Raw genomic sequence first — 26,428 nt, 5'->3', positions numbered from 1 at the left:
CCCGAATACCAAAGTATATGGCTGACGTCGGTCAAGGCGCATTAGTCTGACGTCAGGACGTCAGGGTACAAATGCGCATGACCGACGTCATATCCTCAGTCTTTTCTTGCCCCAGATGTCAGAAGACCCTAAAAAGATAAGGCCAAAACCAAAAAACACCAAACACTCCTGCACCAAATATATATACAATATATACAAATTTACAAAAGTATAACCCCACCCACACAACCACCCCTAAACACAGAGGGGAAGGAGGGAGGGTAAATTGGACTGCAGCAATGTGGATCTTCGAACATCTACATTTATGGTAGGTACAAAACTGTACTATGTTCTTCATACCACATTGCTGCAGTCCTAACACTTGGGTAGAATCCCAAAGCAGAGGTAAGGGAGGCTGGCAAATCATAAAGAAGCAGGAGCTGTCAACATGCCCTGCAAAATAGCCGTGGCAAAACCAGCCCTAGATTTAGAGTAGAGAGGAAGGTGGTAATGCTTAGAGAAAGTATGCACTGAACTCCAAGTAGCTGCCTCCAAAATATCCTTAGTTGCCACCCCCCTTAGAAATGCTGTTGAAGTGGCAGTAGCCCTGGTGGAATGAGGCCTAATCCCAGCTGGAACGTCCTTGCCATGATGGGAATAACAAAATGCAATGCAAAACCCAATCCACTTAGAAATAGTTTGTTTTGACACAGGCTTGCCCTGAGAACTCAAAGCAAAAGAAACAAACAACTGCTGAGACTGCCTGAATTCCTTAGTCCTGCTTAAATAATAACGCAACTGCCTGTGTGCATCTAAAGTGTGCAAAATCTTTTCCCCCTTATTTTGGGGATCTGCATAAAAAGTAGGCAAATGAATAGTTTGGTTTAAAGCCACACTAGAAACCACCTTAGGCATAAAGGAAGGATTAGTACGTAAAGATACCCTATCCTTATGGAAAATCAAAAAAAGGCTCAACCGCCATAAGGGCCTGCAATTCAGAAACCCTTCTTGCAGAAGTAATGGCCAACAAAAAAGCAGTCTTCCATGACAAGTATTTCAATTCAGCAGTAGCCGCAAGCTCAAAAGGTTGTAGAGTAAGTTTCTCCAACACAAAATTGAGATCCCAAGCAGGAGTAGGAGCTCTACGTGGGGGTCTTATATTCTTTGCCCCTCTAAGAAATTGCTTGAACAAAGGATGAGAAAACAATGGTGGGTCACAATCATAGTGAGCTGAAATTGCTGCAGCATGAATCTTTATGGAAGAGAAAGACAAACCTTTGTCCAATAACTCAGTAAGATATTGAAGAGCCACACTCAAATTAGGCTCAGAAACCTCCAAATTCTTTGCTGCACTCCAAAATAAAAATCTCTTCCATTTTTCTGCGTACACTTTCCTTGTACTAGGTCTTCTGGCTTCCATAATCACATTCAAAACTTGTTGAGGAAGTTGAGACCTGCTATGTTTCAAAAAGTACAGTTTTGTACCTACCATAAATGTAGATGTCCGAACTGGATAGCATCTGCAGTCATAACAAGTGGGTTGTCCTGTCGTCAGGCAGCCCTGCAGTCAGCCGGATTCCAAAGTCCGGGTCCGGCTTCGGCTGATGTCGCACTCCACCCGACGTCATCTCTGTTGGTCTTCGGGTATAAAAGCATCAGCCAACGCCATTTTCCTCAGTGTTTCTTGCCCCAGATGCCAGTAGCCCTCTTGCAGGGTAAAATTTGGATAGATGCCAATGTTTCCAAATAGATAGAGGTAAACACAACAATAAGCATATATGTACATATATACAAACAAATACACCATAAAAGACTCCCCCCCAACAGCTAGCTATTAGGAGGGTAAACACCCTAGGAGTACCACAGAGGGGAAGGAGGGAGGGTAATCCTGACTGCAGATGCTATCCAGTTCGGACATCTACATTTATGGTAGGTACAAAACTGTACTATGTCCTTCATGGATGCATCTGCAGTCATAACAAGTGGGTAGAATACCATAGCCAACTAGGGAGGAGGATAAAGGTAGATTATGGTGTGTTTAGGATCCCTTGCAGTACAGCAGTGGCAAACCCTGCTCGGGATCTGGAATAAAGAGGCAAATTATAATGCTTGGCAAATGTATGCACGGAGGTCCAAGTAGCCGCCTCAATAATGTCTTTGGTTGCCACTCCTCGTAAGAAGGCTGTGGTAGTGGCTGTTGCCCTTGTAGAATGAGGTCTTATGTTCTGTGGAATTGGTTTTCCATGGAAGGAGTAACAGTACCGTATGCAATTTCCTATCCATTTGGAGATTGTCTGTTTGGAAAGAGCTTTTCCTTCCCTTCCTGTTGCATAGGCTACAAAAAGTTGGTCAGTCTTTCTGTTATTTTTTGTTCTGTCCAAGTAGTAGCGTAGCTGTCTATGTACATCTAAGGTATGCAGTATTCTTTCCCCTCTGTTTTGTGGGTTGGGAAAGAAGGTAGGTAGGTGGATTGCCTGGTTTAAAGATACTCTGGATACCACCTTAGGCATAAATGTAGGATTAGTCCTCAAGGACACTCTATCTTGGTGGAAGATTAGGAAGGGTTGCACTGCCATTAAGGCCTGTAGTTCTGAAACCCTCCTTGCTGAAGTAATTGCCAGTAGGAAAGCAGTTTTCCATGACAGGTGTTGTAGGTCTGCTGTTGCTGCTGGTTCAAAGGGTGCTAGTGTCAACTTTTCTAGCACAAAGTTTAAGTCCCAAGCTGGTAATGGTGGTTTCCTTGGAGGTTTTACATTCTTGATTCCTCTGAGGAACTGCCTGAGCAAAGGGTGCGAAAAAAACAGGAGGATCAAAGCTGTATTCTGCTGAAATAGCTGATGCATGTATCTTGATGGAGGAGTAGGACAGGCCTGAATGAAGAAGTTCGGCCAGATACTCCAGAATGTTAGGCATATCTATGTTTGACACATCTTTTCCTTTTTCGGTACTCCAAATGACAAACCTTTTCCATTTTCCAGCATAGTTCTTTCTTGTTGAAGGTCTGCGTGCTTCAAGAATAATGTCTTTAACTCTTTGGGAAAGTTCTGGATTAGCTGCTGCTATGTGATGTTCCATGCAGTCAGTTGCAGCGTTTTTAGGTTTGGATGTATGATGCTGTAGTTGTTCTGAGTTAACATCAAGGGCATCAGGGGTATTGGCCACATGTTGTTCCGAGACATGCTCTTCAGTAGTGGGTACCAGTGTTGTCTTGGCCAGTTTGGGGCTATCAGGATTATCCTTGGACGTTCTTCCTTGATTTTTAGTAGTACCTTGTGTATCAAAGGAAGAGGTGGGAATGCATATGCTGTTAGGCCTTTCCAGTTGAAGGAGAGTGAGTCCACTTTCCATGCTAGTGGGTGGAATGTCCTTGTGCAGAATTTTTGAGCTGGTGATTGAGAGGTGATGCGAATAGGTCTATCTGTGGCATTCCCCATTTCTTTGAGATGGTCTTGAAGATGTCCCGGTGCAGCTTCCATTCGTGGGCATCCGAAGTGGTTCTGCTTAGTATGTCTGCTAGAGTATTGTCTTTCCCCGGTACAAATATTGCCTGTAACTGAATGTTGTAGCTGAGTGCCAGGGTCCACAGCTCCAAGGTCATTCTGCATAGGGGGTATGAATGAGTGCCTCCCTGTTTGTTGATGTACCACATGACTGTGGTGTTGTCTGTCCTTATCAACTGGCCCTCTTTGAGGAATGGTTTGAACTTTTGGATTGCCAGTTTTACTGCCAGCATTTCTTTTAGATTGATGTGCAGGTGAAGTTGATCCTGTGTCCACAATCCTTGCACGCATTTGTCCAGCATGTGGGCCCCCCATCCTAGGTCTGAAGCGTCTGTTGTGATGGTCTGGCTTGGTTGACATCTGCGGAAGGGCAGGCCTGGGTTTGACTGGCATGCCTGAGCCCACCATAGGAACTCCTGTTTTAAGCATGGAATTAGTGGGATTTCTGTTTCTAGACTGTGTCTGTGTTGGGACCATAAATTCTTTAGGTACCACTGTAGTTTCCTCATATGTAGTCTGGCAAATGGGACCAAGATTATGCATGATGCCATGAAGCCCAAGGCCTGTAGAAATTTTCTTGCTGTTAACTTGTTCAGTTTTGTTAGTGCCAAGAAGTAAAGAGGAAGTTCTTTTGTTTTTCTGTAGTCAGGAATGCCATTTGTTGTACTGTGTCCAATTCCGCCAAGAATGTCCTTGTTTGGGATGGTATCAGCCTTGACTTTTGTAAATTGACTGTGTATCCCAGTCCTTGTAGCAAGTAAATGACCCTTTGTAAATCTGTTGTCAGCTTGCTTTTGTTGTCCCCTTGTAGCAGGCAGTCGTCCAGGTATGGGTAAATTTGAATTCCCTGTAGTCTGCAATGGCGATTACTGATGCCAGGCATTTTGTGAATACTCTGGGCAGTAGATAAGCCAAAGGGCAATGCTGAGAATTGATAGTGCTCTGATCCTGCAAGAAATCTGAGGTATCTTCTGCAGATTGGTCGAATGGGGACGTGCAGGTATGCCTCCTTGAGATCTAGAGTTACCAGCCAAGACTCCTTGCCCAGTATGGGAAGAAGTTGCTGTAGGGTCAGCATTTTGAATTTTGGGACAATGATGTATGTATTTAAGGTGGACAGGTCGAGAATTGGTCTCCAACTTTTTTCCTTTCTTGGAACTAGGAATAGTCTGGAGTAGAACCCCTTTCCTTGTTCTGCTGTTGGCACTCTTTCCACAGCTCTCATGTTTGCTAACTCCATTATCTGGCGTAGAGCCTCTGTTTTTGATTTGGAGGTAGATTTGGCATTCCTCTTTTGACTGGTAAAGTGTGGAAGTGAAACCGGTAACCTTGATCTATGGTTTGTAAAATCCACTTGTCTTTTGTTATGTAGTGCCAGTTCTTTGAAAATAAGGTTAACTTTCCGCCTAGAGGAGCTGCTATTTGTTCCCTGGTAGGCGGATTTAGGATTAAGTCACTGTGGTTGTGCTGATGTAGTGGCAGTGGCTGTGTCTGTGCCTCTGTTGTTACCTTGCCACTGTCGCCCTCTGTAGGCACCTCCTCTGGATTGGTTTCTGCCTCTGGAACGCCTATTCCTGCCCCTTTGAAATTTTGTGGAGTCAGGAAAGGACCAATTTTGGCAGGCCAGTTCCTGCTAAACCTTGGGGTTGAACCTGCAAGAAATCTTTAACAGTTTGAACAGATTTTGCCTTTTCTTCCATTTTCTTCATAACCTGCTGGGCAGGTGTACCAAACAAACTTGTCTTGTCCATAGGAGCATCTAGCAACTTAGCTTTAACATGATCCGGTAAAGCTTGTTCCTTTAGCCATGCATGCCTTCTTATCACTGTGCCTGTCATGGCTGATCTAAATGAAGCCTCCAGTGCATCATAGCCACATTTTAAGGAATGGTTGCTAACCTGTTGTATGTTATTTACCATCTCTAATACATATTTCTTATCAAGAGATTCATCAGTAGTTAGTTTTTAGTTAACTGATCAAGCATAAACTCTTGGTATTGTATCATGTGAAACTGACAGTTTAAAGCTCTAGCTGAGAGAGTAGCTGAAGTGTAGACCTTTTACCCCATCTGTCTAGTGACCTTGCTTCCCTTTCAGAAGGAATAGGGTTTTTAGCTGTGGTCGCTACTGCCTTGGGACCCTGGGATATAGTTTCTGGGTCTGCAAGTGGGGCCTTGTAAAGGTGGTGATGAGTATCTGGCACCCTGTAAAATCTGTCTGGTTTGGCAGGGGCTGGGGTAAAGAATCTGGAGCGGAGCAAACATCATTGAAAGCATCATCCACCACAGAGAGAACAGGAGGTATAGCTAAGGGCCTGTGCTGTGGGAGGTGCAGAAAGGTCCTAAGTCTTTTCTGGAGTCTGAAAAATCCTGTTGCTGCCATTGGAACTGTTCTCGCATGGCATGCAAGGTTTCCCCAAAGGAGAATTCTTCTGGTGGGGAAGCAGCTGGAATGGATTCTTCAGCATCAGAATCTTCAAAATTGGAGAAGGGAGCCTCAGACTGGTCAGTTATGTCTGATTCATCAGCAGAATCATCAGAAGACACTGGCTCAGGGGGCTCTGCCCTAGGTCTCTTCTCTGGGGGCTGAGAGGCCCTGTCTGGGTGAGATTGAGATCCTCTAATTAAAGAAATTAAATCTTCTGCCAAAGAAAGCATTTGAGAACTAGAAGAGGGCCTGGATGAGGGGGTTTAACAGGCACTGATTTAGTAGTCTTGGCTGCTTTAGCCCTGGCAAAGGCCTTAATGGACATGGCTGCTGGAGGCCTAGCAGCACCACGTGCTGGGGTAGAGACATCCAAGGGGATGGTGTCTGATAAGTCAACCACCGTAGTGGGTAAAATTTCTGAGGTCGATTCAAGAATTGTAGCAGGGGCCTCAGTTGTAAGAATAGGTTCAGCTGTACTTTGAGCAGTTTTCTCGGTTTCCGCCGAAACCCAGACACTCATGTTTGCTTTGCCGTGGTTTCGCCGAAACCGCGGACCGCGAGTGTCGGTCTTTATCTTTGCGTTTTTTGGAAGATTGGGTAGTCGGAGGATCCGACGGCATAATGTACGCAAAATCAGTATCGAAAAACTGTTCTGCAAACTCCGACCGACGCCTAAGCGTTCGTCGGTTGAAAGAGGCACAGGCCGAACAGGCTGCTACGTCGTGGGCTGGGCCTAAACAAGGCAGACAGTAAGAGTGGAAATCTTTATGAGGTATTTGTTTCCCACAGGTTAAACAATTGTTAACTTTTTCTGACATCGGCTGAGGCAAGAAAGAGTCCCCAACGGGGTACTTCGCTTTAGAAGTCTTCTAAGTAGTATTCGGTAGAAGTAATCTCTGGATCCGACCGACCGGCACTTGCGAACAGCTTCTGCTTCGGGCGCCACGCGGCAAGAAAGACTGAGGAAAATGGCGTCGGCTGATGCTTTTATACCCGAAGACCAACAGAGATGACGTCGGGTGGAGTGCGACATCAGCCGAAGCCGGACCCGGACTTTGGAATCCGGCCGACTGCAGGGCTGCCTGACGACAGGACAACCCACTTGTTATGACTGCAGATGCATCCATGAAGGACATCAGAATATGCCAGGCTGTTAGATGAAGAGAATGAAGCTTGACATTGAGTAGATGACCGTCCCTCTGAGACAATAGGTGTGGAATCAAAGGTAAAGGCCATGGAGGCTTCCTTACCAGACTCCTCAGTAATGGGTACCAGTGTTGCCGAGGCCAATCTGGAGCTATTAAAATCATCCTTGGCTTGTCTTGTCTGACCTTTAGGAGTACCTTTGGAAGAAGAGGCAGAGGTGGAAAGGCATACACATGAAGATTTTTCCAACTGAAAGAAAGAGCATCCACCTTCCAAGCTGTGTGATGAAACCTTTTCGTGCAAAACTTTGGCAGCTGGTGGTTTAGTGGAGAAGCGAACAGATCTATGTCTGGAGTTCCCCATGACACTGTCAATTTCGAAATACATGAAGATCCAGTTTCCACTCGTGGGGATCCATGATTTGCCTGCTTAACACATCTGCTAAGGAGTTCTGTGCTCCCGGCAGAAACCTTGCCTGAAGAGTTAGTTGCAAGCTGAGCGCAGTCTCCCATAAAATCATTGCCTGCCTGCATAGAGGGTAAGAATGTGTTCCCCCTTGTTTGTTGATGTACCACATGACAGTTGTGTTGTCTGTTAGAATCAACACCTGCCCTGGAAGAAGTAACTCCTTGAAAGCCATTAATGCAAACTGGACTGCTAACATCTCCTTCATGTTGATATGTAGATGCTGTAGTCTGGCAGGCCACTTGTCTTGTACCCACTTTCCATTCAGATGAGCTCCCCAAGCTATGTCTGAGGCATCTGTCATTAGAATCTGACTCGCCTCTGGCCGGGTCACAGAGAGTCCCTTGTTTAGGTGACATTCCTGAGCCCACCACAAAAATTCCTTTTGAATGCAAGGTATTATTTGAATGACAGTGTCCAAATCCTGGCAGTGCTGTGTCCATACATTTTGAGATACCATTGCAGCTTCCTCATATGCAGTTTGGCATTGGGAAGCACCAGAATACAAGATGCCATGAACCCTAAGGCTTGAAGGACTGTCCTTGCAGTCAGCCCGGACTGAAGAGATAGTTGATGGAAGTAAAGGGAAAGATTCTTTTGTTTGTCCGGGGTTAAAAAGGCCATCTGGGTTGCTGTATTCAGTCTCACACCCAGAAAGCACATGTCTTGAGAGGGTACTAGACTGGACTTTATTTCGTTCACAGAATACCCCAGGCATCTTAGCACTGCTATCACATATTCCAAATGCTGTAAAAGGTCTTCCTTTTCTTGAGCCAGAATCAGGCAGTCGTCCAAGTAAGGATATATTTGTATTCCTTTTAGCCTGAAGTAAGCTATCACTGGAGCCAGAACCTTTGTGAATACTCTGGGCGCAGTAGATAAGCCAAAGGGCAATGCAGAGAACTGATAATGTGAATTTCCAGCTCGAAAATGCAGATACTTCCTGCAACTTAGTCTGATAGGTATATGAAGGTAAGCCTCCTTGAGATCTAAAGTTACCATCCAGTGATCTTTGCCCAGCAGAGGTAAAAGCTGTTGTAACGTCAACATTTTGAACTTGGGAATGTCCAGATAAGTGTTGAGGATAGACAAATCCAAAATTGGTCTCCACGTGTTCCCCTTCTTTGGTACTAGGAACAGGCGAGAATAAAATCCTAGGCCTCTTTCTGGCACAGGAACCGGCTGAATGGCCCCTATTTGGAGTAACAGAGAAATTTGCTTGTGAGCCTCTTTTCTTTGTAGCGGAGGAATGTCTGGCATGCCTTTGAAAGGAGGCAAGGTATGGAAATAAAACCTGTAACCGTGGTGAATGATATCCAATACCCATCTGTCTTGGGTAATTAAACTCCAATTTTCTTTGAAAAAAGTGCCAGCCTTCCTCCCAAAGGTGCTGCCAGACGAGAAAGCACTGGCAGCTGAAAAGGCAGGTCATTGGGTCTGTTTACGAAAGGACTGACCCCTGCCCTCACCAGAAGACTGAGCAGGAGAACTCCCCGTTCTAGGCCTAAAAGAACCCTGAGCTCTGCCCCTACCACGTCTAGACCTACCCCTAGACTGGGAATCATAAGCAGGATATGTCCACCCCTTAGTAGGCCAATTTCTACTAAACTTCGGAGGCTGAACCTGCAAAAAATCTTTAACAGTCTGCATAGACTTAGCCTTGTCCTCCATTTTCTTTAAAACTGCTTCCACAGGCGAACCAAACAACACGTCAGACTGTAATGGAGCATCCAAAATCCTTGTCTTAACATGCTCAGCTAAATTCTGATCCCTCAGCCAGGCGTGCCTACGAAGAACAGAACCAGTGGCAGCCACCCTCGAAGAGGCCTGCACAGCATCAAAACCACATTGCAAGGAATGCTTACCCACCTGTTCAGACACATGAACTAAATCCTGCAACTCTTTACATTCAATACCTTCCGCCAGAGCATCTACCTTAGACTTCAATTGTGAAAGGAGATAATTTTGATATTTTAACATGTGGAACTGGCAATTCAAAGCCCTCATGGCTAAAGTGGAAGAAGTATACACCTTCTTTCCCCATCTATCCAAAGCCCTTGCCTCTTTATCAGGAGGAACAGGATTTTTAACAACAGAAGCCTTAACACCTTTAGGCCCCTGAGAAACAGTTTCTGGGTCTGCCCTAGGACTCTTAAAAAGATACTTATGAGCTTCAGGCACCCTATAATACCTGTCTGGTTTAACTGGGGCAGGAGGCAAAGAATCAGGGTTCAGTGAAGCCTCTGCAAAAACATCTTCCACCACATCCAGAACAGGAGGGATAGCTAAAGGCCTATGCTGGGGTAAAAACAAAATTCCCTAAGCCTCTTCCTGGAATCAGAGAAATCTTGACCTTCTCATTTAAAATGCTACCTCATGGAATGAAGAGTCTCTGAAAAGAAAAATCCTCAGGAGGAGAAGCCAAGGAGTTGAATCATCCACATCAGAATCAGAATAAGGAGGATACTCCTGCAAGTCTTCGTCAAGACTCAGAAGCCTCGAACACTGCTCAAAACTCTCAAACTCAGGTTCCACCCTAGGCCTCTTATCAGGAGGGGGCATAGAACCTCTAATCATAGTAATCAAATCTTCTGCCATTTTAAGCATATGTTTCTTAGGCAAAGATCCTGAAGAACTAGGAGAGACCCCCACTGAAGCTAAACCTGGCCTGCCTCTCAAAGAAGCCTTGGAAACAGTAGGGGAGGGCCTAACCACCTTAGGAAGAGAGGGGAGAACAGCCACCTGAGAAGCCCCTTCAGCCTGGCCTACCTCCTGAGAGGACACATCTTGTAACAGTAAAGTCTCTCCCTGAGACTCCAAAGAAACTTCAGGCAGAACCACCGGCTCCACTGAGCCTTCTAAAGAACCGACGTCTGGGACTGACGGTTCTTCCAACCTAGGCTTTGCTGCTTTGTCCTTGCGCTTTTTGGATGAAGCGGGCGTCGGAGTATCCGACGGCATTTTATAATTACAACGCTTCCCAAAAACTAACCTGGCACAGTCTAATCTTCTCTTTATAGTGCGTTTGTTAAATCTAGCACAAGAGCGACATCCAACAACGTCGTGCTCAGGCCCTAAACAAGGTATACACAAGGTATGGTAATCCCTATGAGGTATCTGTTTCCCACAAGAAATACAGTTATTTACTTTTTCTGACATCCGGTTAAATACTGAGGCAAGAAAAACCAAAATATTCCCAACGGGTACTTAGCCAACTTTGATTCGGTCTGAAACTCCGACTTCAGAAAATTTCAGAACGCCAACCTGCACTCGCAAAATGCTTCTGCATCGGACCATGCGGCAAAAAAGACTGAGGATATGACGTCGGTCATGCGCATTTGTACCCTGACGTCCTGACGTCAGACTAATGCGCCTTGACCGACGTCAGCCATATACTTTGGTATTCGGGCCGACTGGGACAGCGGACTACCCCAAGTGTTAGGACTGCAGCAATGTGGTATGAAGAACATCTGCTGTACATACTTCAGACAATAAATAAGGAAGTGGAAATAACGAGAATTGTTACTACACAGACAAATTTATTTTTTAAAGCCACTGCTACATTTTTAATAAAAACATCTATATTGCTGATGTAAACATTTTAAAACCTCCTGATATTACAAAAAACAGAGAGCAGTTCAATTACAAATGGAAGTCCCACTTCTATTAGACCTAGCACTAGGATAGGGGCTTGCATGAAATGACAGAGACATGCACAAAAGAAAGAAAACAGGACAGTTCATTCTGATTAGATTGGTGGCAGCATTAGAGAGGCCACTGTGAGAAATGGTGAAAAGGCTTGAAGAAATTAATTTAGAAAGGAAGCAAATCCCAATGACAGCAAAAAGATTTATCCAACACCCTTATTTAACAATCTGCATGGCTGCCTATGGTGCCAGTTAAACAAATGAAAAATACAGTTGTGCAAGCTTACTTACCTGTAACAGTAGATGTTTGAATTCCTCACTACCCTCAGTGGCATTTTGGGTTATCTTCCAAGGTAACCTAGTACTGGTCAGCTTTCAAAAGCTCCGACTTCCCACCCTCTCTCACTGTGACAGCTGATTGCTCCCCTCTCAGGATATGCTGTGCCAATCAGTCAGAGATAGCGTGTGTTCAGGCTTTTTCATTTCCACAAAAGGAGGAGAGTAAAGTACCAGAATCCAAAATACTCTACCAAGAGTAAATTCACAGCCAATCACACCACCATATAAAAAACAAATCCAACAACGACTGAATCAGAGAAGGTGAAACTCACCCCAGCTATACAAAATCTGGGGTATGGCAGGTGGGTGCTGCCAATGAGGCGGTAAGTAATTTGGACATCTACTTGTACAGGGAAGTAGGACTTGCACACTTTTACTATAAGGATCCAGGAGCCCTTGGAGAATGGTTCTAGCAAAGTTTGTTCTGGACTTTGGGAAGGAATCCAGTTTGTAAAACTCTGTGAAGGCAAGAGCAGAAGACAAAGTTGCTGCCCTAGAATGCTTCTAAGGTCTACCCCTTTCCAATGTGTCATTGAACAGGATAAGGCCCTAGCTGACTGTGCCTTAATCTTGCCTGGAAGAGATTTACCATGGTTGGAGTAACAAGAAACAGCAGCAGAGGGCAACCATTGTGCAACAGTTTGCTTACAGACAGATTGTGCTTTCTTACCCTCCATATAGGACACAAGCTGTTAAGTATTGCAAAAGGGCTTTGTTTTGCCATAGTAGTACCCGAGCTGCCTGTGCACATCCAATGTAAACAGATTTTCTCCTCCCCTGTTTTTGGATTAGGACAGAACACTGGGAGACTGATGGCTTGACTCAAGATACATTCAGAAAACTTTAGGCACGAATTATGTATTAGTGGGTAACACGACCTTGTCCTATGCTGGTGGAAAATTAGACAGGGTTGGCGCCCCATGACAGCTTACAGTTCAGAGACTCACCTTCCAGATGTCAGAGCAATAAGTAAAACAGCCTTTCAAGTAACGAACCGTAAACCAGCCAGAGAAGCATGTTCAAAAGGAAGCAAGGTCAGTTTTTCAAAAACAAGGCTGAGATCCCAGGGAGAAGGAAACTGTTTCAGGGGGGGGGGGGTCTCACATGCAACACTCCTTTCACAACCTGACCAGAAGGAGATGGAAGAGGGGGATCCATGGGCAAACAAGCTGGGATAGGTCAGTAGATATACTTTGACAGGAGGTTATGACAGACCATCTCTAAGCAGCTATCACAAACATTTCAAAACCAGAGGGACTGAAACCCTTTTGAGACCTCTCTTATTGGCTATACACAACCCAGAAAACCTCTTACACTGTAAAAGATGGAACAAGTGCCTGAGATGTATCAAAATAGAATCATCCAGGCTGGCTGTTGCAATTGCTCTAAGCTGGGGTGCATCATCCACCCCTAATGTGGTGTGAGCAGATCCAGTCTGAAGAAACTTGTGGTACTTGCCCTTGGCCAATTCTGTTAAAAGGGATAACAGACTGTGCCTGGGTCAAAAGGGGGCTACACCAATAACCTTTGGCAATACTTTCTGAATCTTTAGAAGCACCTTGGAAATCAACAGAGAGGGTAGAAATGCATACAGGAACATTCCCAACCACAGGAATGGTAAAAAAAAAATATTCCAAGCATGACTTCAAGATGTCCTGAAGAGAATTTTTTCAGTTGTCTGTTTTGAAAGGAGTCAAACAGATCTGCTGGAGGTGTTCCCACATCTGGATCAAGTACTGAAAACAAACAACTTCCACTCATGAGGATCTGTGTACAATGAGGATCTCTGTACAATCTGTTCAGTCTGCCTGCCACTGTGTTCATAGGTTCATAGGTTGGTACTAGGTTATCAGCCCTAGGGCCTATACAAGCCTAGCCATAACAATTCCCTGGCTATTTCTTCCCACATTATTTACTTTCCTGGACCCCTGTCTAGCAGGGCGACTGACGTGATCCCTGGGGTGAATTTCCTTTTCCTGGACCCCTGTCTAGCAGGGCGACTGACGTGATCCCTGGGGTGAATTTCCTTTCTCCCATCCAATCGTCAAGGTTCCTCTTGAAGAGGTCCAAAGAGGCACTCTGCTTGACATGTATGTTTTGCTCTGATGGACTGTATGAGGCCTGAGGAGTCAGAATGCTGTACAGCAAACTCCCAAGCCATCAAAGCCAACCAGCAAAGGGTGTGACCCTGTACCTCCCTTGCTGGTTCAGGTACTGCATCTCAGTAGTATTGTATGACTACTAGAAGAGTGAAACTTTTAAGGCATGAATCACTGTCAATATCTTCTACACTGCGTTTTGGCATGTCCTGAGGACCCCACAAGCCTTACACTTATCTGAAGAGTCAACTACACAGATTGGACTGGGATCCGAAATGAGAAAGGGAGCCAAGGATTCAAAAATAGTTTAACTCTACACCACTGCAGTTTCAATTTCATAACTCCCAGTACCAACACCTGTAAATCCAAGGGCTAAAGTTGCTGGATCCAACAATTACTCGAGTACCGTTGAATATTTCCTCATGTGTGGCCTGGCTAGTGGTTCGATGGGGATCACTGATGCCATGAGGCCTAGAATGCTGAGGAACTCTTTTGCTAAATCTAGGAGGGGGAGAGAGAGAGAGAGAGAGAAAAAGCATGAGAGAGAAATCCAAGAAAATGCCTTGGTAAGTCGGAACTTTTTCTTCTGGTAGGAAGGCCAACCTTTTAACTGTGTGTATCCAACATCCCAGGAAAACAGCTCATTGAGAGGGTGTGTAGAAGGACTTTTGAAGGTTCCATTTGAAGTCCAGGTGGGAAAAGAGGGATGTGACCTTGTCTAAGGACAACTCTAAGCACCTGGATATACAATCTGCACAAATCATACATGATAAATAAGGAAAATGTGGATGCCTACGGTTCTGCAATAGGCAATCACTGGGGTCAGACACTCTGCAAGCACTTGAGGTTCATTAGATAGTCCAAAGGGTAATGCAGAAACCTAAATGTAAGACAAACAGCAAATCTCAAAAATATCCTAAAACTGGTGGCATCAGGAATACAGCAACACTAGCACAGATAGACTGTCAGGAAAGCATTCTGAATTTCTGAACTTTTACAAAGGTGTTTAGAAAGGACAACTCTAGTACAGGTCTCCTGGAGTGACCCTTTTGGTACCAATAAGGTTCTGGAGTAAAATCCTTTGCCCTTGTGTATCATAGGCACTGGTTCTATTGACCCCTACTTCTACCACGTGATGAAACACCAGAGGAAACGGCTCTGTCTAGTCTGGTGGGTGTGGGGGAATTCTCCTGAAAGGAGGAGGGTTTTCTATCCACTACCAAATTACTCTCAGAAACCCATTTGAGAGCATTTGCAGCCAGGCTGCAGGACAGAGCGAGGCAGGGGGAAGAAGAAAGAGAAGGAAGGGTGGGGGGGGCAGGGGTACTCTGACTCTGCATAGTCATTCTTCGCAAGGAGTTGATCCTTTTTCAGAAAAGAACCCCCTCTTGCTTGGTTTTGAATTATCATTCACCTGCCACCTCCTTTTAGATCCCTGACTTTTGTTTGGTAGGGATTTTGAAGGAACTTTGGTGCATGAAACATCCCAGATAGAGACAATTTCATGCATGGAGTATTCATCCACCTCTGTTTGGGCCTGTTACTACACAGATTCTCAAACACCAATTCAGAATTTCAGGACTTAAATCACAGAATTTCTTATTATGTAACCAAGCATACTGGCTTAATACAACAGAAGCAGTAACATTTCTTGAGACTGTATCTACATTTAAGTAAACACCCCAAAAAATGTTATAAAACCTGAATCAAACTGGAAACAACTTAATTCATACAAGACAAGTAAGTATGCAGCAAAATCATCCAAACTATGTGCAATGTAAAATAAAATTTCCACATAAAACCTTAATAGTGCAACATTCTAATGGCTATATCCCTTTGCCTGGAAGATCAGACCATTTTCCATTCTATCAGGTGACCCCAGATGAAACCAAAGTCCTTTTATGTCAGCAGACAGCTGGATCAGCAATCAGATGAGAAATAGCTCCGCCATGTCCGAAGAAACCCTACATTTTCCATATAACCTTTTCTTGAGGCACAACACAACAATAAGAAGCTTGACTTTTTATTAAACACACTGAACTAAAGAACAAAAAGAATAAACCATCCAGTAAGCGCTTTCACATTCTCTTGAATGCTTCATCAGACTGTTAAAAAAGCTAAGCCATTTCTACATTTAAATACCTTTGCTGTTACTTCATCAACCAATCATTATTGTTCCTTACTTGATGACACAAGTGCTTAATTGATTAAAAAATTAACAAAAAAATTGCTGGCTGAAATTCATGTTCAGACAGGGTGTCCATGAAACCGTTCTTGATAGCAAGGGACAACAATCATTAACATTGTTTATAAGCTATTAGTCTAGCGTTTTTCAGGATGGCTCACAAATCTATTAATAAACATACATATTTGATATATTTTATATTTTTATAGTATACATTTATACATAAGCACATGTTTTTTTAAACAGTGGAACATATAGTTTGAGATGTGTTGTATATATGCTTTTAAGCTGCATGAGGTTGGAGTATCTATTATAAATTAAATATTTGTTTTTAATACAAAGAATCACAGAGGTTTTGAACATGAATTTCAGCCAGCACAATTTTTTAGTCAACTAAGCACTGATGTCATCAAGTAAGGAACAATAATGATTGGTTGATGAAGTAACAGCAAACGTATTTAAATATAAATGGCTTAGTTTTTTTAACAGTCTGATGAAGCATTCAAGAGAATGTGAAAGCGCTTACTGGATGTTTTATTATTTTTGTTCTTTAGTTCAGTGTGTTTAATAAAAGGTCAAGCTTCTTATTGTCGTGTTGTGCCTCAAGAAAAGGTTATATGGACTTTGAAACTACATTTTGCTCGAGGCACTTTACCCTTTGTGGTCGATTCATTTTGCTTAAACCCTACATTTTTTCTCTGAGCTTTTTTTGGGACTGCTAGAATAGATACTGGTATCTTGCAGGCAGCTTTGTAAACCACTTTCAAGGCTGGTAAGACAGGGTGTGTAGCCACTGAATTGGTCATCTTGTCCTCTATATGCTATACTTCCTAGCGGCTCACAAGCAAAAACATCACTAAATTGTGCAATCACCTGAGGAAAAGTAAACACTTGTTTGAACTCAACATAACCTTCAGAAGAATCAAGAGTAACTGAATTCAGAGCCAACTAGTAAATCACCATTGTCCACAAACTCCGAAACAGAAAGGTCTCTAGCCAAACTAGCACTAGAGTCAAGTATGAGAACACACCCACCAGAATTAACTGTCTGCAGAACATTCTTAGCCAAGGAAATCGCATCAGTCTAATTTCCAGCTGTATGATGAAGCCTTTGTTTCTTTTTCTTGTGAACTTCACTACTAGACAATATATGTGGTGACAGAGTATTATGTCTGGCAAGGGGCTCAGTTACCCTGGACTACTACTGCACCTAAATGGTGCAGTTCTTCCATACCTGTCTCGGGTATTGAAACACCCCCAGAGGACATGTCTAAACCCAGTTACACAGTGGTAGGCAAAAGGAGGTGGGGCAAAAGGTAAGTGCTCTGAGGGCCAAACAGTGGCTGCAACTGCATCACCAACTGTAGGCTGTGGCACATTTTTATTTTGTTTTCAGGTGCAAACAGATTTTATGAAGGTACCACAGTTAGACTCCATCAAGTCAGGGGAGAGACCACCAGTCAGATGCAGTGTTGTTTGCTAAATCTTAAGCATAATGTTTCAAGGCACAAAATAAACTTGGTGTTTACTTAAGCAAAATCTAAGAATAAACTAAAATAAACACTAAAAACAAACTTTTGCAGAGGGACAAGCCACCCCCTACACCCCCCCATCCCCCCACAATGCCATCAACTGAAGCTCTAGAAAAGGAAGCAGAGGTAAACGGATCTTATCGAATGTGCCTTCGGGCACTTCAGTAGAACCAAACCTTTATAAACCTGAGACATGCAATTAGTTAATCTCGTTAAGGTAACCTTTGAAATGGCTTGGCCCAACTTAGCTTTACAGAATTGGTCTGATTTCTTAGATTTGGTCCCAAGAAGATGGAAACAAATCTCTATGCACTTCTGGCAAATGAAGCATGTATACTCTCTTACTGGTAAAATCTGGTTAGAAAAACAGTAGATCAATACTTTCAGAAGTAAAAGGATGGATTGGTATACAAAGACACCCTGTCACTGTGAAAAATATATGGTCGAGGTCAGAAAAAGTCAATGAGAATGACTGTGCTTTTCAATTGACACTTTCTGTAGAACCTTCAGGATTAGGGGAGTTGGTGGATGTGTGTACAGGAGACTGAAGGCCAATAGAGTCAAATCATACTTCAGGGACTCCCCCTCATGGAAGACCAGAACCATGAACCTGCTGACTTTGGAACTGACAGAAGCAAACCGACTGTAGCATGGTTGGTCCTACTGACGAAAGATTTGCATCACACTATCTGACTGACATACCACTCATGAGGTAGCAGAACAAATTTGCTCAATCTGTCTGCTAAAACACTGCACTGCTCTGGTATGCACGCTTCTATCAGAAAGCAGTTGGGAGATACTGCCCACTGCCACACACTCATCACTTTCTGAAACAGGTACGAGTGTGCCCCCCCCCCCCCCATCTTTTGTTGGCACACCGGACTACTGACATGTCAGTCTGGACAAAGAACACCCCTATAGGGCATCCTGAAAGGCCAGCAAGACTTAAGAGAACTGCCCTCGAAGACATTAACAAGAAGACTGGCCTCTGGCAGGCACCACATGCATTGGACTATCTTTCCCATGTAATTCCCCAACCACCCAAGTTGGGAAGCGCTCTTGGTCACCGTGGTTTCGGAGAGGCAGGGACAAAGGGACGGTGTTGGGACACTTCCGAAAACTGAACCCACTAAATTACAAGATCTTTGCAAATGTTTGTAAAATGGACTGGAAAGGACATGGCTGTAAAGTGGTCCATTAGGCATCAGCCTATGTCCACTGCAACACTCTCATATAGCGTCTTGCCAAGGGAACTAAAGGTAATGGAGGTTGCCATTGATCCCAAGAGCTGTAGGACTAGTCTGGCTTTTGATGAGAAAGAAGATGTACTGCCAGAATCTGTAAGGTAGATAGCCTGTTCTTTTGCAGCCTTGCTATTTGAGCATCAATGTCTAAGTAAGCTCCTATGAACTAGTCTGTACTGAGGAGAAATTACATTTCTCACGATCAATTCTAATTTCTAGACTGCTAGCTTCTGACCCAGACTAGAAGAGACCTGGTAGGAGCAGTGAGGAGCCAGTTGTCTAGATCTGGAATCCTTGCAGCCTGAAATGAGCTGCTACCACTGCCATGCATTTGGAGCTGTGGTGACACCAAGGGCAAGGGCCTGAAGTAAAAATGACTAGCTCCCAGACAGAAGCGAAGAAACCTTCTGGAGCATCTGTCCATTTTGATGAGACAGCATGTATCCTGAAGGTCTATCAATCACATCCTATCATACTTCCTCTGAAAAGGGAGAATAGACGTACCACAACCATCAGGAACTTTGAGTGTTTAACATAATTCAGATGAGTGATGTCCAAAATTGGAAAGAGGTTCCTGTTCTTTTTTGCCAGCAAAAAGAATCTCTAATAAGTTCCAAATCCTTGCTGGTCAGGTGGGACTTTTTGGATGGCTCGCCTATCTAGCAGATTTTTTTTTTTAATTATAATTTCTACTGCCACTGTTTTCTTTTTTATTTTATTATTTCTACTGCCACTGCTTTTTTCTGAGTGGGTGGAACATTGGGGAGATTCTTTACTAGAGGGGGTGGATATAGAAAAGGAATGAAATAACCTGTTGTAATAACTGTTAACATCCAGACATCTTCGGTGATTAACATCCAGGCTTTTGGATGCAGACAAGAGCACCCCCCCCCCCGACTGCCTTCAGAGTGCAGCAGTCAGACAACTGTTAAAGAGTACTGATAAGGCTTCTCAGTGAAACAGCCATGGAAGCCTGGATTCTGCAGACCTCCTTTGCCACAAGGGTGATGTCTACCTTTAGAATACCCACTCTGCCTTGTGGGGGGGATCTCTCTCCAGTAGAGTCTTGGGAGAACCATTGGACTTTCGGAACCACATTTTCTTACCCTCTTTCTGGTCTCTATAAAAAATCCTCTTGAGGACAGGGAATCCTATACCTACAGCAAAAGAGTTTTGTCCATCATTTGATATACAGCAGAATGTGTTTTCCCATCCTTTTCACTCCTGGAAGAGACGGTGAGTCTTTGACTGTAGTGCCAAACAAGGTTGAGCCATCACAAGGGGGACTGATAACGGACATCTTAAAAGGCTCCACAAAAATCAGACTGACACATCAAGGCGTGTCAACTAACTGTGATGCCCATGGCAGCAGCTCTGTAAACACCCTCCTTAACACTGGATATTAACTGCATGGAGGCGTTCGACAGTGACTGAAAGGTGGCCAGTTGCATACGCTTGATTTTCATGCCTTCTGCAGACAGCCCCAGAGGACAACTTGAAGAGTTGCTTTGTCAAGTCCCTCTGAAACATTGTCATGTATGGCAAATTAGGGAACCTTAGTGTAAAGGTAGATTATGTGTAAACATGCTTCCCAAACCTGTCCAAAGTTCTAGACTCTCTGTTATAGATGGACAGATGAGCTCTCTTCAGCGAGCTCCTTTTATCAGCTGCTGCTACTACCTTAACATCCACTGCTAGACCCTTGCTCCAGTGATAGCAGTCTTTAGGGGCAACTAAATACTTGTCAAGTTTTCTGGAGGTTGGTTCTGTAATGTCTGGTTCCTTCAATGTCCAGCAAGAGATCAAGTCTACCATCTCATCAGCTGGAAGAACCACAAAGGAAGTAGCAGAGCTGGCATCAAAAGCCTTAAGAAAAACAGATTCCTCCTGAGAAAGGGGCATAGGAAGACCAAACTCCTTTTCTGTCTCAAAAAGTTCAGAGAATTTCCCAGAACGAGACATTCACAAGGAGTGTTATGAGAGGGACCCCTCCTCTTCATTGAAACCTATGTCGCCTGTCAAGGACTCCTGCAAGATGTCAATGTGCCACCTCTTACACTTATACTTCAGAGAAGCTTCCATGGGGTGATGTTCCAGAGAAGACTCAAGATGACCAATGGAGTCCTGTAAATGGACGATCATGAGGCTAGTGAGAACCATCTGTTCCAATGGATGGTCAGTTGAGGCGTGGGTGCAACAGAGGGGAGTAGAGATGTCTGATCTCCAACCTTATAGAGAGCTCTCTCTAATGCCTTGAAAGCAATAGTTGGAGAGCCCAAAATCACTCCAGTAGGAGCTGAAGCTACCACACTAGAATGACCAAGAGTACTTCCCAGACCCCACTCAGACAGCAGAGCCAGAGCAAAGTTATCTACTGCCAAACCACCAAGGGGAAGGGATCGTTCAAGGAGCTTCTGAGTTGAACACCTACTCCAAGACTTAGCGCTAAAGCTTTGGTTCAGAGATCTGTCTGACTCAGAGGAAATTGGAGTTGGCTGATCAGTGAATATGCCAGAGTCTAAGTGACCACAACTTCAGATCTGACAAGAATGACCCTGGAAATTTCAGATCCAGGGTCCCCAAAACTGGAGGTTGGATAGGAGGAGTATCCATAGGCAAAGGAAAGAGTCCAAAGCTTACAGGTCCGATGGGAGATGGAGGCGAAGAACTCCCTAATGATTGAGTCCTGAGGAATTTTCTCATTATTCTATCTACTTCAGCCTCTGACAAACATCTGGTAAAGGGCGATGTAGAAAGAGATTTGTTTTAGTGTTAAACAACTGCATGGTGTCCAAAAGCCGTACAAATAGGACAGTCTTCATCAAAATGAGAAGCTCCTAAAATAACAATAGAGACAGACAGGATGCGAGTCAGAATTATGCATCAAGGCCACAAGCCACACATTTTTTTAACCCAGTCAGTTTATCAGATATAACAGAATTCAACCACACAAGAGAAACAAGGAAGGAACAAGAAACCCAAGTTAGAAAAACCATCAACAATGACAGGAGAGAATATTCTGATAGCAGAACACCAGTACCAAACCAAAAAACTAAAGATAACAATAGTAATTACAAGCAAATACCATCAACAACTAGAAAAGTACGCTCTTAAGGCATGACATTAAGCATATGAGAAACCTGATGATCTGTTTTTTTTTCTTTTTGTAAGGGGAGAAAGAAATAGAGACAGAGAAACCAAATGCCGTAATCATAATAATTAACGCACTAAACCAACCAAAATAGATGGGAGCAAAAATAAGCTAAAGCACTTAGCTGAAAAAGCTCAAGTCAGTGACCCCTCTCTGTTCTCAAAGAGCACAGAATGAGCTCTGGGGCAATGTTGGGGATATGACGGAATTATAGGTAAGGGGAGGAGCCTGAGTTATGGATCCCAAGTCTAAGAATTTGGCCAAAGTCAGATCCGAAATCGGTCAGTTAAGGAATGGACGGAAAAAACATTAGATCAGCACGGTAATAAAAATGACAAATTCAATGAAAAACACTATAGAAATAAAGACTTTGCTTTTTTACAGTAAAATAATACATAAATATTAAAATAAAGATGTAATAAACATCCAAAAATTATGTCTTCTTCAATTAACAGTCAGTGGAGCAACAGGGAGCACACTCGCCTTTGGTATGGAAGGCTGTGGGTCCTGTTCTCAAATCTGGTAAGTCGACTGCTGACATGCAGCAAAATGGGGGTGCTGCACTTGAGTTTCATGCTTCAGATGAAATGTTAAACCAAGGTCCCATCTGCCTGAGTTGGTGGTAGCTCAGTTGGACGTAAAAGATCCCACAGCACCTATGAAAATAAGAGATGCATGTTTCTCAATACCCTGGACAAATTTTCTCTAGTAGTATAAATACCACCTCGGGTCTCCAATGAAAAGAGGCTACTAGCCTAGTGAGACTAACACAGTCAACAAAGGATAAATAAAAAATAATCTGTTAGTGAACTGAGGTCAGCGGGTAGCCATGGTTGTGCTATCATTTGCATAATGTAGTTTATAACCATTTTGATGTTGAGATTTTCAGATGTACTCTTGGAAAGGTGAAAAACTGGAATAAAGTGAAAACTGCAGTACACACTGAGAAAAATGAAAAAAAAAATGCAGTTGGAAGCTTAGTAGACGTTTCTACTCCCTAGCACCTTGACAGAATGCATTCACAGGAAAACAAACTTAAAATACCATATCTACAATCTTGAAATTTGTGTTTGAGCTGAAAAAGGGTATTTAAAAGCAGAGTAACAATTTCTTCACATCTATTTTTTTTTTTTAACTCTTGTTTCATTTGCAAACTACTGTGGCCAATCCTAAGCTCAAATTTCAAAATTGCTCTTATGGCATTATCTTGTAATTATATTCTCTATGCTCATTGAGAATTTATTTTCCACTATCATGTATGTAACTTCCTCATCTTTTTACCATCACTATGTCATTGTCTAATACTTACCTTGGAGCTTTTCTCCACAGGATCTCCTCTGAAAACTGGTCCCTGGCCCAGTTGGACACTACCCGGCACACAAATGTAAATAAAAATGTATTCATGGGATATAGGCACTGTGAACAAACCTCGGGTGTTACTGTGCCTGGGCAATTTTTTTGGGCTAGGCTTGTAAAGGCTTCAGGGTCATTAGCCTAGTACACACCTATGAATCAGTACAACAGTGTAAATACCATTTCATTTTACTGACATCTTAGTAATACTGTTTGCACTGTTTCATTTGCAAACTACATTGCGGCCAAACCTAAGCTCAAATTTCAAAATTGCTCTTATGGCATTCCTAAGCCATAATTATATTTGCAACACCTTTACTGCTCTATACGGTAAGCCTTATTTTCCTTTTAGTTTTGCCAATATACTATATGTAATGTCACGTGTAACCCAAGACATTTCCAGTAAGATTTATCCTTTGCATTTTTAACACATACTTGCACACGGTACAGCAAGTGCAAAAAAAAAAAAAAAAAAAAAAAAAAAAATTCCACTCCAACATTGTCATTTCTGCAGATAGCAACCATAGAAGACAAAAAGGTTCCCTAGACTTACTTATGAAAAACATGGACATTTAGGTAAACATTTTAATGTCCCATTTGAAGTCAACTTCTTCCAATTTATCTTTATGACTTACTGTTTAAAAAAATAATATACTTTATAACACAAAGCATTTTATCAAAGTTCCTTCCTCTCTTATCTACTCTCATTTAAATTGGTAAGCGTTAAAGTGTATATTTTCCTTTACTTTGGTTCCTAGCTCTTTAAAACTTATCCTTTTTCATCAAGCCTTCTCTTAATTTCATCTAGCATAATCTTTAATTCAGCATTAGATTTACTACACTTTGCCCTTAACTTTTTGAAGCATATATTTTGCTAATACAGTTCCTTGCTACCACGTATTACCCACCTGACAGACTTTGATAAAGGCACTACCCTACACGAAATATAAAAGGACTACAGTTATTTTACAGAATAAAAAGGAAAATGAAAACATCTGTCAAGAGACCACTGAATTTACCAAAAAGATGACTTAGAAGTGTTTTACGTGGTGAGCAAGAGGTTATGAGTCAGATAAACGTTATTAATATTTTAAAAAGATATCTTCTTAAGTGGTAGAAATCAAGAAAAAAGAAATGTCAGGGCTAAGAAGTAAGAAAAGCATGAGCATGATATTGCAATGAATGTGATAAGGCGCTAGAAAGCACTGAAGTGGAAATTAGTGATGGTAACCAAATAATAAATTGTGGGAAGTTACAGATACAGAAGCTGTAGAACAATGGTTTATATTGCTGGGAAAGGCAGCATGTGGGCAAGCCGCTAATAGATTGGGATAATAATAATTCAATATGTCAAAGACGTAAAAAAAAAGTAGCAAGACCTTAAAAGTACCATCAAAAACACTGAACATATGAAATGTATGGTACTGGATGCGGAGGTTTTTATACTTTTCGTAATGTTAGATTTGCATGGAGAGTTCATTGTTCCTTGACCTCTAGGATTTGGTACAAAATGTATGTGCATCTTGGCAGATAACTTTCCCAAGCTACACCTGTACCTCCTCCTTTCCAGTGACGGTGTTTGATACACCCATCTCCAGTTTCTGATCAGGTTTACACAAAGCTATGCAACCAAAGTATCTTCCCCTACAAAGACAGAGCGATGGACAGGGAGATGGTTACAGAACTCCTCAAAATAGATTTAATGCTAAGGTAAGTACATAACATTCATATCTGTTAAATAGGTTTGTTCTTCTTTAACTTTCATGACCTAGTCCCCAACTGATCCTCCTAGGTAGCTGGTTTACTGAAATATACATTTGAGGACTACAACCCCAAAGAAAGATTATGACCTGGAAGCAATAGCCAGACTGTAGTGCTTAGCTTAGCAGAGGTACACAGTGGAAGGCTTTTGGGAGGCAGAGATGATGTCGTGCAGTGGGGAGCGAGCCTGGACCATCATACTACCACTGGAAGTGGAAAAACTATGCAGTCAAGTTGAGGGCATGGAGATCAGAATGATGAAATTCTGACGGATAAGAGAGGTCCTGACTGGACTCCAGTATCCATGGAGGATGTTTGAGGTGAAACCAGAGAAAGGGGACCCATACTTGTCGAGACCAGTAGGAGGCAATGAGGATGACTGAGCTCTTCAGCCTGCTTGCTTTCTGTAGAAACTTTGGGAATGGAATGGTGGGGCATGCATAGAGGAGACCCAGAGGCCAATCGTGAATCAGGGCATCCCTCGTTGACTCCCTTGGAGGGGCCATCAGAGCGAAGTACTTGCTGCACTTCTTGAGGGGACAGGCAAATAGGTTACAGCACGGCTGGCCTCAATGATGGAAAATCATGTTCACTACTAATTGGAGGGATCACTCATGAAGAATCAGAATGGACCTTCTGAGTCTGTCTGCCAGCATGCTGGTTTTCCCTGGTATATGCACTGCAATTAGAAAGCAGTCTGAAGAGATCCCCCATTCCCAGACCCTCATGGCCTCTCTGCACAATGCGTAGGAATGGGTTCTTCCTTGTTTGTTGATGTACCAGACTACTGACATGTTGTCTGTATGGATAGCAACAGTCCCCAGAGGGAAAGCATCCTGAAAGGCCTGCAACATTAGAAGGACTGCTCTCATGTCAAGGACACTTGGTCTCCGAGGGGGACCACGTGCCTTGGGCCATCTTTTTTCCCATGCAATAACCCCCACCCCAACAGGAAAGTGTCCATAGTCACTGTGGCTATTTGGGCAGGGGGGCAATAGCCTGCCCAAAAACAGGTGGTCTGAATGAATCCACCATCTAATATAATGTTTGCAAATTGGAGCGAGTTTGATGGGGACATATAAAGGCTGGTAAAGAACAGACCACTGAACCCTGAACCAAGGTCCAATGGAGGATTTGCATGAAGAATCTTGATAGAGGGACTAGAATAATGGCAGCTGACACTGACAAAGGCTTAGGGCTGAAACCGGTCTGTGGCTGTTTTTGTGACTTTTGAATTAAAGTCTGGTTCCTTCTCCTGTAGTGCTGGTCCATTTTTTGTTTTTATTGTCTGGTTTTTGGACCTGTGCACTAGCCTTCAGTGCACAGGTCTTTCTGGATGCCAACAGCTTGTAAAACAGTTTTGCTGGAGGGAACAGATGAGACAGTTAAGTCCCACACCCGATTTCTCAAAGATGTAATGCAGTGAACAGGTAATGAAGCCACTTGATTCGTAGTATCCAGTTGAGTTCCTATAAATTCTAGACTTTGTACAGGAGTCAGGTTCAATTTGGGAAGATTTATCGTGATGCCTAGGGAGCTGGAGATCTGAAGCAAGTAATCCCTGGCATTTAGAAGTTGATGCTTGGTTGGGGTAGTGTGGA

At 43.2% G+C, this 26,428-nt stretch overlaps 1 protein-coding gene across 4 annotated transcripts in view; it reads right to left on the bottom strand.

Annotated features, from left to right (window-relative positions):
• The window catches only part of ZNF516 (zinc finger protein 516), a 1,134,205-nt gene that overhangs the window by 301,836 nt on the left and 805,941 nt on the right, over positions 1-26,428 (bottom strand). The window lies entirely within an intron of this gene.

Source organism: Protopterus annectens, chromosome 3.part1 (assembly GCF_019279795.1).
Source record: "Protopterus annectens isolate FY-2018-M chromosome 3.part1, PAN1.0, whole genome shotgun sequence".
Lineage (NCBI taxonomy): Eukaryota > Metazoa > Chordata > Ceratodontiformes > Protopteridae > Protopterus > Protopterus annectens.
The sequence above is the reverse complement of the archived record's forward strand: the minus strand, read 5'-3'. Positions and strand labels throughout refer to the sequence as shown.